This window comes from Myotis myotis, unplaced genomic scaffold (genome assembly GCF_014108235.1).
Source record: "Myotis myotis isolate mMyoMyo1 unplaced genomic scaffold, mMyoMyo1.p scaffold_m19_p_18, whole genome shotgun sequence".
In the NCBI taxonomy this organism is placed as follows: Eukaryota; Metazoa; Chordata; class Mammalia; order Chiroptera; family Vespertilionidae; genus Myotis; species Myotis myotis.
Window position 1 is genome coordinate 6,358,261 of NW_023416322.1, and position 15,914 is coordinate 6,374,174.

A 15,914-nucleotide genomic window follows, 5' to 3' on the forward strand; every position below is an offset into this window, starting at 1 on the left:
ATTCTACTTATTTTTTCTGTAGGTTTTGGTTACTGAGAAGAAGGGGATGCCCAGGCAGCAGGCACCTTGCCTTTTACTAAGCGATTCACTCAGCTCATCTCTATCCTCAAATGGAACCAGATTGGCCACCTGTGAGATGACATCTGAAGGTGACATCCTAGTCCCGTGATGGCGAACCTATGACATGCGTGTCAGAGGTGACACGTGAACTCATTTTTTTGGTTGATTTTTCTTTGTTAAATGGCATTTAAATATATAAAATAAATATCAAAAATATAAGTCTTTGTTTTACTATGGTTGCAAAGATAAAAAAATTTCTATATGTGACACAGCACCAGAGTTAAGTTAGGGTTTTTCAAAATGCTGGCACACCGAGCTCAAAAGGTTCGCCATCACTGGCCTAGTCACTACTGAGGCCCGTCCCTCCTCCTACAGGATGTTGTTTCCCTTGTTTTTGTAAAAGTCCTGAAGATCTGCCCAGTAGTGAGCCTCACCCCACCACCACTGCCTTTCCCCAACCCCCCAAACACTCTCAAAACCACTGGGAAGCATCACACACACATTCACACACATACACACACATTCACACACACACACACACACACACACACACACACACCTGGCCTACCAGAAGAGCAGAGGTCCCTACCTCGGGCTGCTGGTTCTCAAAGGTGCCTTTATGCCCAGTCCTGTCCAAGGGATTTCAGAAGGGCTCCGTCAGTAGGCCAAACCTCTGCTCTGAGTGGCCCTTGGATGGGGAATCCCTGATCTGGGTGCACAGAAGCCTACAAGTCTAGCCCAGGCTCAACTTACTGATTAATTTGGGCTTGGATATATAAAATTTTTTAAACAGGAGAAAAAAAGAACTAACATTCACTGTATGCCCTTATATGCCAGGCATGGTGCTAGGCCAGGGGTGGGCAAACTTTTTGACTCGAGGGCCACAATGGGTTCTTAAACTGGACCGGAGGCCGGAACAAAAGCATGGATGGAGTGTTTGTGTGAACTAATATAAATTCAAAGTAAACATCATTACATAAAAGGGTACGGTCTTTTTTTTTTTTTAGTTTTATTCATTTCAAACGGGCTGGGCCGTAGTTTGCCCACGGCTGTGCTAGGCTCTCCCAGACAGACATGCACCCCACACCACTGTGCCTGGAAGGCACTGACAGCTGAGAGTGACAGGCATAAGGAATGCTAAGGGAACCCTGCAGGGAGTCCTCAGAAGCGGGAACCTTTGCTAAAGACCTGTTCATTTTATAACAAAGCTCTTCCGAAATCTCTGCACCTGACCCCCTGAGCCCCAGAAAAGCAGCGTCGCCTCTGGGCATGAGTGTGTCCACCAGTTCACGCAAGGAGCCACCTTTCCCGCCCGGTATGTCCCCAGAAATTCTAGGGTTATTTCCAATACCCCAAGGCTGCATGCAGCCCCTGTCCTCAGCCCTTCTTCCTTCTCCCTCAGGGACCTGCACACTCCTCACTGGAGCCCAGACATCCCCTGCTAGGCCCTCCCAGGCCTGCTGCCCTGCTCAGCCCTCATGACCCTGGCCGTCCTTCTGCCCCAGGAAACCCCGGGCTGGCCAGACCTGTCCCCATCGCCCTCCGGCGCCTTTCAGACCTGGTACCTTCCTCATGCGTTCATTCTTTTGCAAATGATTGTTGAGTATATACTGAGGGGCCCAAGCCCCAGTAGCAGAAGAGAAAGCTGAGCATATTAGGTGACTTATGTGTTGTCACTCTGCTAGTTCGTGGCAGAACAGGTCTATGTAACCTGTCATCCGGCCTCCTCACCAGTGGTTTTTCCCCATCACATCTCTCAGTCTGCAGCCCAGAGGAGGAGAAGAAGGCCGAGACAGCCCTTTCTCCCCAGCTCCCAGGCTCAGCAGCAGGACGCATTATCGATCCCTATCGACCCCGCCCTCGGAGGAAGAAGTTACTCAGGAATTCCCTAGTTTCTTCTAGAGGTGTCTACCCCGCTCCAGGGCCTTCCTGATACCCAGACCGTGACCCAACTTCTGTGCTCCCCCAGTTCTCCGCTTCTCCGCCTCAGAAAGCCAACCCATTCCGCACACATGACGTGCGACCCGAGGTCTCCTCCACCACGGGGCCCTCACCATCTCAGCCGCGCCTCTGCCGCCTCCGCCGCCGCTGGCACTGCCAAGAAGGCGCTGGGTGTTGACGCGTTGCCATAGCAACCAAGAGCCCGCGTTCCTGGTCCAGGCCCCGCCCCTGCTCCCGGCTCCCGCGGGCGGGGGCGACGCGCTGGTGGCCCCAGAAACCCGAAGCCTCCCTCCGTCTAACGACTCTAACCAGTCGGGCCGGCGCTGGAGCTGGAGCCTGGCTCTGAAAGGCTGGCCCGCCCTGGCGCGCGTCCCGCTCCTCGCTTTGGCCTTGGCTGAATTCTTGAGGCAGGACCTGAACCCTCAAGGGAATAGCATGGGCCCTCAGGGTCCAACTGCCAGCAGCCCCTCCAAGAGCCAGGCCCAGGGTCATGGTTTTCCCCAGACACCCCACTAAGTTTACCGTGGTTACCATGGTTGCCCCAGTGAGGTGCCAAGCCAAACCCTGATGAGAGTTTAGTCTGCAAGAAGCAAGCAGGATCAGAAGGAACCAATTTCCCAGCAGGAGAATCTGGGTAGGCCAAAGCCAGGAGGATGTGTATGTCACTACAGAGTAGTTCCTTAAAATGTGAGCTCAGCCCTGGCCGGTTTGGCTGAGTGGAGAGAGCTTCTGCCGGTAGACTGAAGGGTCCCAGTTCAATTCTGGTCGAGAATTGCAGTCTCAGTTGCAGTCTTGACCCCCTGCCCGGGCGCATGCAGGAGGCAACCAATCCCTTCCACTCCCTCTAAAAATCAATGGGAAAAATATATATATCCTCAGGTGAGGATTAACAACAACAAAATGTGGACCTCAGACCTCCAGCTCAGAACCACCTGGGAGAGCTTATTAATAGACTATCATCAGTGGTGGCGAACCTTTTGAGCTCGGCGTGTCAGCATTTTGAAAAACCCTAACTTAACTCTGGTGCCGTGTCGCATATAGAAATGTTTTGATATTTGCAACCATAATAAAACAAAGACTTATATTTTTGATATTTATTTTATATATTTAAATGCCATTTAACAAAGAAAAATCAACCAAAAAAATGAGTTCGCGTGTCACCTCTGACACGCGTGTCATAGGCTCGCCATCACTGGACTATCTGAATCGAAATCTGTGGAACAGGCTTTAGGGAGTCTGCCCTTTAACCTTTCCCAGTTTGTATAGACTCTTCTGGAGTGGTTTTTGGGAGTTTTATGAGTTTACCAATTTGGATGAGCCCCTCTGCCTCCCAACCTGCAGGGACAAAATGGAACTGACCCCCACAGCCTGCTGGCCACAACCCTCAGCAAAGCGTTCCTACCGGAGCCAGGACATTTTTCCCTCCCGTGCTGATTGGCTTGAACTCTTAGGCCAAAAAGAAGTGGTGACCGGGATTCTGTGAGCTGCTTCCTCACTCTGATGAGGAAGCAAACCTCACAGCTGACCTTTCTGAATCGTACTTCAACTTGACTTTTCAAAGCCAATCACTGCATCCTTATCATTAGCTGCAGAGCCAGGAGCATTGAGGGCCCTTCACCAGCCCCAGGGGAATGGAGGAAGGGAGATGGGGTCACCTTCAGCTGCTTTTAAAAGGACTTACTCCAACAGGCTTTACATTCCTTCCCTAGACGTCTCAGCCTTATCTCGTTGAGGAACCTTCAAAGGGACAAGATAGAGGGGGTTGGAGAACACCAAGTGTAGGAGGAGGGATCAGAGGGAGGGGGAGGCAAAAGTAGCTACTACACAGGGCGGAACCGAAAAGAGGGAGCACAGCCCTCAGGGCTTGGGGGTGAGGGAAGGGCTTTTCTGTTCCTGGCACCCTTCCCTTCCCAGCCTTGGCAGCATCACCCCCTCTTCTCTGCAGCCCAGAGAGGCAGGAGGAGGAAGTAACCAGCCCACAGCGGACTGGATGCTTCTCCTGAGTTTTCCACCCAGTCTTCACAGCCACATCTCTATGGGCTATTATCCCCACCGCCAAAAAGGTAAACTGAGGCCGAGGGAGATAGCTGTCTAAACTAAAAGCTGGTATTCTTTTCTCAACCCAGGCTGCGTCTCTGAAGGAGAGGTGTTGAGGCAGGAAGGAGGGAATGGAAATCACCTACCAGGACTTTGTTTGCATTTATTTAAAGCTGTCCATGCTTAAGCTGCGGCCTCTCGTGTGCATGAACCCCTTGCAAAGCTAATATGGGGGCTCTTAGCCATGTGTCTCCTTGGCCATGTATTTTTGTAAATTTGAAAAGGTAAGTTGGGGAGTACATTTATTTTGGATTCAGTGAAACATGTTTGTGTGGTTCTCCATCACTCACGTGTCGCTACATCACTGCCCGCTGTCCTGGGGTAGGAATGGCTGCCTGGGACACTCCTCCTGCTCCACTTCACCTGATGTCAGGACACAAAAGTGCTGGCCACATTCTCCATGGGAACATGTGCTCCAGCGCTCAACACCAAAAGTACTTGTAGAGTGAAGGAAAAGCAAGATTGAAATAAGCAAAACCAGAAGCCAGTTTGTAAAAAAACAAAACAAAAAAACTCTAGCCCTCCATTGTGCCAAATCAGAAGTGGGGATTCTGTTCTAATAATGCTGGGTCATAACCGAAGTTCTCTCTGGCCAGGAAGAAGACCTGTAAATATATAATTATAAACATATTACACCTCTCAGCAGAGAAAACAATGCCTTTGAGGACCTAAACTTGTTGACTAGTTCTGTTTTTCCAACAGCATTCCTTTCATAGGTCGAGTATTTTAAACACTTGAGTATTTTAAACACTTAGAATATTTTTAAAACTTGAATTTTTCTATATATAATGAGATGATCTTTCCACTTAAAAACTATCCCAGCTTTGTGTATTAGTTTTTGCTGCTGTAACAAATCACACACATGTAGTAGCTTAAAACAACACAGATTTATTATCTTACGGTTCTGGAGTTGGACACAGGTCTCACTGGGGTAAAGTGAGGTGTCAGTAGGTTTGCCTTCCTTCCAGAGGCTCAAGAGTCAATCCTTTCACAGTCTAAAGGCCTCATATATTCCTTGACTCATGATCCCCTTCCTCCATATAATATATATATTGATTTCAGAGAGGAAGGGAGAGGGGGAGAGAGATAGAAACATCAATGATGAGAGAGAATCAATGATTGGCTGCCTCCTGCACACCCCACATTGCCGGAAGCCGGTCCATCCTTGCTGCTTGACACAGTCGCTGCAGGGAAGAAACATCTGCACAGCATATGTTTCAAGGGACCTGGCGTATATGGCATACTGTTTTTAATATGTTTGCTCCCCTTCTTGGCACTATGTGTTTTAACCAAGGTCACCTGTCCGAGAAAGGAGTGGTCACATGATCTACTGGGAAAAGTGGTCACATGATCTACTGGGAAAAGTTCCCATGTGATTATGTTGGGCTCACCTGGATAATACAAGACAATCTCCCCATCTCAGAACCCTCAGTTTCATCATATCTGCAAAGTCCCTTTTGTCATATATGGTAAATATTCACAAGTTCTGGGAATTAAGAGGTGGATATTTAGAAGATGGGTGGGACATTATTCTGCCTACCTCTTCTTGCTAGGTAACAATGATAGTTTAAGAATCTAACATTTTCAAAGGCCTGGAAGAGAAACATAAACAAAATGAAAAAAAAATTATTTAAAAAGTTGATACAACTTGAATATGCCATTTTAAACTGCATTTTGGAAAGTCTCCTTGAGGATTTAGATAAAACAAGTGAGATTGGACAGATTTGGACATATATCAAGAGTATATTTTCTTCTTTTGTCAACGTTAAATGTATGTATTAAAGAACAGAAAATTTATGCCGAAACCGGTTTGGCTCAGTGGATAGAGCGTCGGCCTGCGGACTGAAAGGTCCCAGGTTCGATTCCGGTCAAGGGCATGTACCTGGGTTGCGGGCATATCCCCAGTAGGAGATGTGCAGGAGGCAGCTGATCGATGTTTCTCTCTCATCGATGTTTCTAACTCTCTATCTCTCTCCCTTCCTCTCTGTAAAAAATCAATAAAATATATTTTAAAAAAAAAAAGAACAGAAAATTTACTTAAAAATTAATGGATTTAGTCTGCACAGCAAAGAAAACCATCAACAAAATGAAAAGGCAACTTACTGGATGGAGAAAATATTTGCAAATCATTTGTCCAGTAAGGGGTTGACATCTAAAATATATAAAGAACTCATACAACCCATAGCAAAATAATCCAATTTAAAAATGGGTAGAGGAACTGAATAGACATTTTTCCAAAGATGATATTCCAATGACCAGAAGGTACATAAAAAGATGCACCACATCACTAATCATCAGGGGAATGCAAATCTAAACCTCCTCACACCAGTCAGAACGGCTATTATAAAAAAAATATAACAAGAGTTGGCCAAGATGTGGAGAAAAGGGAGCCCTGTGCACTGTTAGTGGGGTTGTAAATTGATGCAGCCACAATGAAAAACAGCGTGGAGGTTCCTCAAAAAAATTTAAAAAATAAAAATACTATATAAATTCACCAATTTTACTTCTGGGTATATATTCAAAGAAAACTGTTGTGACCAGATTTCATGATTCCCAAGAACCCACAGGGAGCCAGCGAGTCCAATGCAAAAGCAAAGAGTCATTAATTTCAAACCTAGGTTTGGCTTCCCTGCCACACTCACCGATGCAACGGTAAGCTCCAGTGGCCGAGAGAGAGAAAACTCTGTGTGGAGAGAGCTTTTATAGGGGGTTGGGGTAAGGGGAGGAGAAAAGACTGTGGGCCCTGCCGATTGGCCAGGTGCGAGTCGGTGTCTCATTACACAGGATGGGGTCATAGTGATTGCATGCACTTCCCTTGACTATCTTCCGGGAAGAAGCTTGCTGAGCACATGGCCAAGTTAAGATGGAGGGCATAGCCCTTACCCTGGGGCAAGGTGGAGGGCGTAGCCCTTATCCTGGGGCAAGGTGGAGGGCGTAGTCCTCGCCCTTTCAAAAACAAAAATACTAACTCAAAAAGATACTTGCACCCCCAAGTTTATTGCAACATCATTTATAGTAGCCAAGATATGGAAACAACCTAAGTGTCCATCGATGGATAAATGGATTTTAAAAACTGTAATATATATATATATTATTCAGCCATAAAAAAGGAAATCTTGTTATTTGTGACAACATGAATGGACCTTGAGAGCATTATACTAAGTGAAATAAGTCAGACAGAGAAAGAAAAATACTGTATGATCTCACATATAGGTGGAATCTAAAAAACAAACAAAAATGAACACAGATACAGAGAACAAACTGCAGCATGGGCAAGACAGGTGAAGATGGTCAAAAGTACAAACTTTCATTTGTAATATACGTCCTCAGGATATAATGTACAGACGGTGGCTCTAGTTAACAATGTTACAGAAGAGCAAAGAAATACCAAGCCCGCTTCCTAGAGAAAGGGAGGGACCCCGTTTATTAACATAGTGGACTCCGAGAATAATTTCCAAATCAGAGTAACACGCAGAGGGCTTCACTTTTTATAACCTTCTGGGGTCTTTGTCTTGCAGGTATGGTTCTGTCCCCTTTCGTGGGCTTACAGGAAGGCCCCAGGTGTTGGGGGTCCCCAGGCCATATCTGATGATCTGTCCTGGGGCCAGCGATAACAACCTCCCCCCCCCCCGCCCCCAGGGCAGTGCATTGTTCACAGTTTTTATGGCCTGACACGCCTTGCAAGACCAGTTTCCTCCTCAACAATACTGGGATGTCTATCTGAAAATTGCCGAGAGTAACTGTGTATGGTGACAGATGTTAACTAGACTTATTGTGGTGATTACTTTGCGATATACATAAAAATATCAAATAATTATGCTGTACACCTGAAACTAATATGATATTGTTCGTTATAATCTCAATTTAAAAAACAATGGATTTGTTCCTGGCTGCTGTGGCTCTATTGGTTGAGCATCACCCTGGGCACCTTTCACCAGTTAAATTTCCAGTCAGGGCACATACCCAGGTTGAGGGTTCGATCCCCAGTCAGGCACGTGCAGGAGGTAGCAATAGATGTTTCTCTCTCACATTGATGTGTTTTTTTCTCTCTCCCTCTCCCTTCCTCTCTTTCTCTAAAATCAATTTTTAAAAATTATGGATTTATGAAACAAGTGATAAAAAATAAACCATGAAATCAGTAGAAATTATTTTGAAATTGAGAAGCACATTGTAAAAAAAATTTTCAGATTCTATCAAAAGAGGCAAGAGGAATATACAAATTTTAAATATAATAAACAAGCACGTGGATTGTTTGACAACCCAATTAACAAGGAGAAGAAAATAATATGAACACATAGGGAAAATATTAAATTTCTCCATTTGACATAAAAATTCGACATTGATGAATATTGCATAAAACTCATATTATTACACAAAAGTGAGGAAAATCTGGTTAATGAGTGTCACCAATTCAAAGAACATTTAAGACTAATTACTGAACAATGCCTTGAAATCCTACAACTCATATAAGAAAGAAATTTAGCACAGATGTTCCCAATTTGGCATCATAAAAACTGATATGATTTTACCAACCACAAGCTATAAAATGCAACATTCAAATGCATCATCATAATAAAGGTATTGATCCATCCGCGCCAGAGGAAAGACTGAATTATCATTCTGTTCTTTCTAAATAAAGTAATATTTTAAAGCCATTGTCACTTGAAGAGACAAAGAATAAACAGCCAAAAAAGGTAAGGGTGAACTATTTGAGAGCAAATTCATACAACTCTATCTCTTCTAGATATTATGTCTATCGTATTTTCCAGGTTTTTAAAATTTTATAATTCGTTGTGATTTAGTACTCTAAATAAATGTTTACTCCTGTCATCAATTTAATATCAATGATTTTGTATTGTATTTCTTAAATGGGGCTTCCAAAATTGGATAAATAAGTAAAAAAGCAGCCTGTCCCTTCTCAGCAAATCTTGGTTCAAAATTGTGAGGATGGGAGGGTGCCCATTCCTCCCCGCACTGCCTCTCCCACCTTCTCCCCTGAGCCCTTCCCTTCTTCCTCTCATTTCTACCTGCTGGCATCTTTGGGGTCTTCCTTCTATACCAGTGGTTCTCAACCTTGGCTGCACATTAGAATCACCTGGGAATCTTTTTAAAATCCTGATTTCTGGGCCTCATCCTCCGGAAAGTCTGTTTCTTTGTTACTCATGTTGTGGCCCCACCCCATAACAAAGAAACAGAATTTCCAGAGGATGAGGCCCAGAAATCAGGATTTTCAAAAGATTCCCAGGTGATTCTAATGTGCAGCCAGGGTTGAGAACCTCTGCTCTATACCATCCCCGATCTCTCACTTCACTCTCATCTGCTCGGGCTCACTGGCCCACAGGTGAGAGCAATGGCGGAGGTTTAAGAAGCTGAAGGTGCCTGAGGAAAAACAGGTATCTAGATTATCAGCCCAATCCTAACCCCACCTCTGGCTGTGTGACTCTTCCTACTGGGTTGCCACTCCCAGAGACGCCTCAGAATGAACCATGGATTGCTGGTTAGGGGCCAGGAGCCTGGAGCCAGGAGCTCCTCGCCAGGAGAGGAGCTGGGAGCAGAGCCCAGCAGCCCTGGGTTGGCCGGGGTCCCGCGCTCCTCCTCACCCCACTGGGCCGCGGAGCCTTCCTGGGGGCTGGTCAGGCGGGCCCCACTCTGCTGGCCGCCTGATGTGCTCCACACTCTGGCTGAGGCGGGAGGGGTTGGAATTTTGACTCTTTGATGAATAAGCACATTTGGACGGGATGAGTCTGGGAGACAAGACCCAGAGGAGCCATTTGGTTAAAATGAAAAGGCTGGACTCACTTGAGCATGTCTCCTGTGTGAGAAGAAAGACTGACTCCTGACTCTCCTCTCCCTCCCTCCCTCCCCCACTACCTCGTTCCCTCCTTCCGTCCTTCCCTCCCTCCCTCTTTTCCTCCCTCTCTCCCTCCTTCCTCCCTCCCTCCCTCCCTCCTTCCTTCCCTCCCTCCTTCCTTCCCTCCCTTTCTCCCTCCCTCCTTCCTTCCCTCCCTCCCTTCTTCCCTCCCTCCTTGAGTGCATTTAGGAACCTGCCCTTCTGAACACAGGAATCAGAGATGCTGAGAGTGAGTGTGGGGTGCGGGTGGGAGGGCCACACATGTGGAATGAACAAAAGTGATGGGGCTGCCACACTGCTGCGGAAGAGTTTGTGTTGTGTACGTGATTTTTTGTTGGTGATGGTCTATTTCGCTCGTGTTTTTTCTGAACTCCATGCTACACACATCCTGGTAATTCTTCAGGACAGGGGCCCCACTCCTTCCTCTGGGCCTGCCTCCTTTGCCCTGTGCAGCTTCTGCTCCTATTTTAGGGGTACCAATGGCCTGTGACGAGAATTCTGGGATGCCCGCTCAGTTCTCAGAAAAGCATCGATTCCCAGTGGTCGGCAAACTCATCAGTCAACAGAGCCAAATATCAACAGTACAATGATTGAAATTTCTTTTGAGGGCCACATTTTTTAAACTTACACTATATAGGTAGGTACATTGTTATTAACTTAATTAGGGTACTCCTAAGGCTTAGGAAGAGCCACACTCAAGGGATCAAAGAGCCACATGTGGCTCGCGAGCCGCAGTTTGCCGACCACGGTTCTGGGCTGTTCATAGCCAGTAATTCCGTCTAGGACAGCCTACAAGCTCCCCCATGGGTGGCCTGCCTGGGCAACACAGTGAGGAAGGAAAGCAGGGGCTGATCCTGGAGCCAGACCAGCAGGGTTTGGGCCCTGGCTCCGCCGCGTACAGCTGAGAGACCTTGGGCAACCTGCCCACCCACTTGGGCCTTGTTTCCTTATCTGGGAGATGGGGTGAGAGCCCCAAAGAGAGGCTCTGTGAAGAGAAGACCGGGCTCAACAGTCAACTGACACGGTGCCTGCTGCTTTTCTCCCCTTTCCTTCCTCCAGACCAGAGGACATTGGCTGGGTGGTGGGCGTGGGGAAATGGCTTTGTCCTCAGTGCAGTCTAAACACAACAGGAATCAGACTGTAAATATTCAGTTGCAAGGGCGCGGGGAAGGTTACTTTTCTCCCCTCTTCTTCCTGGAACACTTGAACTCTCAAACACCACCTTCACGTCCTTCTAAACTAAAGGAGGGCTTACCACACAAACATTTACATGCATAAATTATTTCACTGGAAGTATTTGCTGCTTTCCCTCTTTCTTCAAACCCTCTCTCATCCTTACAGCCGGAGAGACCAGGCACAGGGCAGAAGCAGGGAGAGAGTATGAGGAACGAAGAAATTCAGGACCAAGGAGAAAGATTGTGGGCACCAGGGAGACAGGAGGGGTGTGGGGAAGGGATAGGAGGGTGGGAGCAGAAGTGGGGACTACTGGAGGATGCCTGCAGCGGGAGACCCTGGATCCAGAGTGAAGAGGAAGGAAGGAGGAGAGGACACAGGCCAGAAGAGCAACATCGCCTGATAGAGGTGCCCTCCACCCAAGGAACGAGGAACTGAATCTCCAGAGAAGGGACAGAGAGAGTCCCATTGCTGGTCACGTATACACCCCCACCCTCCACCCCTCCCCCAACCTGGCCACATTCCCACTGGATAGATATCCCCCGGGCCAAGGAAAAAGACATTAAGGAATCTACGGCCTCCCCCTGCTCCCTTCAAAACCTCATCCCCACCTCCGGCCCATCCCAGGTCCTCGGGCCAGCATTGCAGTGCCTGGACTCACCTCCACTTGGCTGACACCAGCGTTCCCACCTACGCGCGAGACCAGCATGGGCCCTGGACTGGGTGTCAGATGCTGAGATAAGGCCAAGGAGAGGAAAACCGCCAACGCCAGGAAGTTACACGTTCCCCTGGCAACCCAGCTACAGTCACCAAACAGTGCAAGGTCAGGGGTAGGACAACTCCCATTCAGGGCCTCAGGCCAGGGCCCTCCATTTTCATGTTGGAGAAACTTCTCTCCGGTCTCCTAAGACAGTGCCTGGGAAGTATGGGGGACAGGGTTTAAAATGCCATGTAAGGCACCACCCCCAGGCCTCCACTAAAGACTCTCAGCCTAGGACCACCGGAATCTGCATGTCTAACCAGCACCCCAGGCGACTCCAGTGCAGTCGGAGGACATCACTTAGAGAGCAGCATACATCTCATGAAGCTGGGACTCCTTGCGGCAGGGCTGGGGGAAGATATAGGACAGAAGGGGGCAGCCCCAGCACCCTGTGTCTACGAAGGTCTACAGCCAGCCTCATGCCCAGGAGTGCTTGACTTTGGGTCTTTTCAATTTCCAGTTGAGTAACCAGGAGTCCAGACACCTGGGTCCTAGTATACACAGAACCAATTCCGAACCACAAACGTCGATGGAGCTCCTTCTGAGCCAAGCACTACTGTTCGAGCCATATGAAGAGACACAGGTATGCTTTCTTTTTTAAAAAATACTTTTGTTGATTTCAGAAAGGAAGGGAGAAGGAGAGAGAGAGAGAAACATCAATGATGAGAATCATTGATTGGCTGCCTCCTGCACGCCCCCTATGTGCTCTGACCTGGAACCGAACCGTGACCTCCTGGTTCATAGGTCGAAGCTCAACCACTGAGCCACACTGGCCAGGCAAGGTATGCTTTCTACTCTCAAGAACCCTGGGACCTGGCACATCACTTACAGTCTCTAGGTTTCGGTTTCTTCCTTCTCTCCAAAGAGTATACAAATACTGACACCTCCCCAAGAGGTGATGAGGCCCCCTGGAATTATTCCTATGGACGTGCCCTGAAAGAAACACTCTCAGAATTGTCCTGGTGGTTGTGGTGGCTTTTATTGCTGGAGGTAGAAGTTGGGTTGTCAGGGGGCTCCAAAAGGTCAGGGAGCCTTGAGGACAGAAACCCTAAATTGCAGGATCCAGGGGCTGGGTCTTGGGCTCCCTCCATTCGTTCCTTTCCGAAGCGGCCAGATCTTCAATTGCCTTAAAGGGGCGGCTCCTGCAAAACTGAACTTCCTGCACCTCTTCCCAGGCTTGACCTCTCCCTTCCTCACTGTGGCCCGGCCTCCACCCACAGAAAAACTACAGTTCATGCTGGCTGCAGACCAAACCCTTCCCCAAGGCCAGCCCCCTCACAGGGGAGCCCTCTGATAGGAAGAACAATTAGCTTGGACTTATTTTGTCGTAAGTTTAAATCCCAGGTCAGCACTACCTGGGTTTTACAAGTTACTTTTGCTCCCTTAGCCTCAGTTTTCTTGTCTGTAAAATGGGAGAGGATAATACCGGTGTGACAAAAGTAGGTTTACAGTTATGCATACTCGAAACACAGTTTACTTATTAATTATTGCATTATTTTCCATATAGACAACTGTAAACCTACTCTTGCCCCCACTTTAGCCCCACTCTGTAATTTGTGGTGAATCAAGCCCCTTCTCCTGGATTTCCCGTCCCAGCAACAGACAACACAATTTGCTTAGTTGCTGAAACCCGTAGCCTGTCTTTCTAGACCCTTCTCCCCCATGTTCACGCTCCACAGCCAAGCCGAGAGCACTACACAATTTTGAAATCCATCCCCCTGGCCCTCCCCTTAACCCAGGCCACTCCCACTCCAGCCTGGCTGCTGCAGTAACCCCCTGGAGCCTGCATGCCTCATCGTCCTCCCCACCGCTAGACTGTTCTCTGCCCTGCAGCCTGAGGAAACCTTCTAAATAGAGCACAGCTCTTATCTCTTCATCCCCCTTCATTTTAATCCTCCCGTGGCTCCCCATGCCCGAATGAAGTGTCCAAAATTATTCATTTGACTTTGAGGTTCCTTGGATGATCCGGCCCTGCTCCCCTTTTCCATTACATTCCTCAGCACCTTACACCTGTAAACACAGACATTCTGCAGCCCAGTGCTGCCCAAGCTCACCCCCAGCCCGTGCACATGCGCACACCAGCCTGGGACACTCTCCTCGCCACCACTGGCCTCTCCTTCATGCTGGCTTCTAATTGGCCTTAAATCCTCAGCTCAGACATCGGCCTCCTCCAGAAATCGTCCCTGCCATCCCTCCTGTGTGAAGTTCTCAGTACCTGACTCTCCGTCACACCACATATCACATTATATGACAACTGGCTCTTTGCTTTTCCAGCTCCTCCCAGGAGGCAGAGACTGTATGTGTCTTGTTTACTGCTCCCTCCCCCAGCACCCAGCCGAGGTCTTGCCCTGAATAGGTGCTCAAGAAATATTTTTGAAACAATGAAGGAAGAAATATAGCTAAAGCTCCTAGCACATTGACTAGCACAAAAGTGGTAATGCGTAGCATCAGCACGTCATGGTTCATTCCCACACTGAGCACATCTCTCCAATGGAAACACAAATCAAAAGTCAGGTCCTGCCAGCAGGGGGTGAAATGGTGTGACCGCCCTGGTGTGGAGATGTTTGTACGACCCTCCCTTCCCCCTGCCCAGTGATGTTGATTGATCTGTCCCTACCCAACCCCTGGCCCTCACCCGGACTCAGGCCTCTGTGCCCACCCCCACCGCAGGCAGGGAAGGAATGTCCCCTCGCCCTCTCCTGACACTTGGTCTCTAACCACAGCCAGTGACTGCCCCTGGTTCTGGAGGAGTCCCTCTAACCTGCAGCACCATTGCCCAGGGCAGGTTGGGAAAAGGACCCCTGAGAGGTGCCCTCAACTTGCCGTCCCACCACCAGCAGCCTCCCTCTGGAGATGGCCCAGGACTGGAAGGTCGGGGGGCTGGTCCTTAGGGAAGAGCCCCATTTGCATTCCTCCAGAGATTCGTATCACGGCCTTCTGGGTTATCCGAACTGCTATCTGCCTTTCATCCCCACAGGGCTGGGCAATTTGAGCAAAAAGATCATATAAGAATCTCCCCCCTCCCCCCCAAGGCCTGACAGAGTAGAACCCCAAAAACGGTTAAATGGATGAATACGTGAATTAAGAAATGGGTGTGTGCAAGCATTCCCAGGCAGAACTTTCCATTTTCCACCTTAAAAAGATGGGATTTGTTCTCTTATTAAAGCTCCTCCTCCTGACCCTTAAGAGATTCCAGAGGCTAGGAACCTTCAGAGTCAAGAGGATAATTTTTCTTTGTCTAATCTCGTTTCTCCAGAGGTAACTTCAGTGCATTTTCTTTTCAGCGACCTCCCTCCAGTAGCCACTGGGACTGAAATGTATTTCTTTGTGAGGAGACAATTACTAGTTTACCCTTTAGCCTTCTCGGCAACAAATTTGATCCCCGGGGCCTTTATTGTTCCCGCCCTGGGGCCCAGCCCTTTCCCTGTTCCACTGCTCCTCGGGCTGTTTGCCAAGCTCTCAAAGGCCTCCTGGGCTGTAGAGGTGGCTGTGGAGGTAGGAATGGGACATACTGTTCTCCCCGGAGCCACGTGCAAACACACAGATGCTTACACACCCACCACAGGACACACACCTCCCTGCACCCACAATCCCCAGTCCTTGGTGAACACATGCTCACAGGCAGCTCCCATTCACCGCCCTAGACTCTTCTCCTCACCTGAGCCCTAGTCCCGGGGATTCTCACACCTGGCCACACGCTCACAGGTGCAGGAACAAACCGCACAGACAGACCTGCCGGGAGCCAAACTGGGTGGAGCTGCCGAAGCCCTCCCTCGTCCCCCCCTCCAACTCTCCTTCCGCTTGGCCACAAAGGGCCGGGCCCACTTTCTCTCCACCTCCAGTGATTTTCCACTTCGAGGCTGAAGGCAAGGAGTCAATGAGCCAAAGTCGGCTCCTCTCTCTTCCTCCCGCCCTCCTCCCTCCGACTCCAAATCCTCAATGCACCTTGCATGTGCCCAGAGCAACACCCCACTCTCCATCCCCTTCCCAGCCTCCCCTCCTCTGGCTGAAGGGAGCACTGGCTTCTGGGGT

General features: G+C 48.6%; 1 long non-coding RNA gene across 1 annotated transcript; it reads right to left on the minus strand.

Moving 5' to 3' along the window:
- Positions 1–3,080: 3,080 nt before the first annotated feature.
- LOC118672954 lies at positions 3,081–5,250 on the minus strand. Its single transcript, XR_004973261.1, has 2 exons — positions 4,389–5,250; positions 3,081–3,738 (listed from the first exon to the last, which is right to left on the minus strand). It is a non-coding gene; the product is annotated as an uncharacterized LOC118672954 (long non-coding RNA).
- Between the last annotated feature and the right edge of the window lie 10,664 nt (positions 5,251–15,914).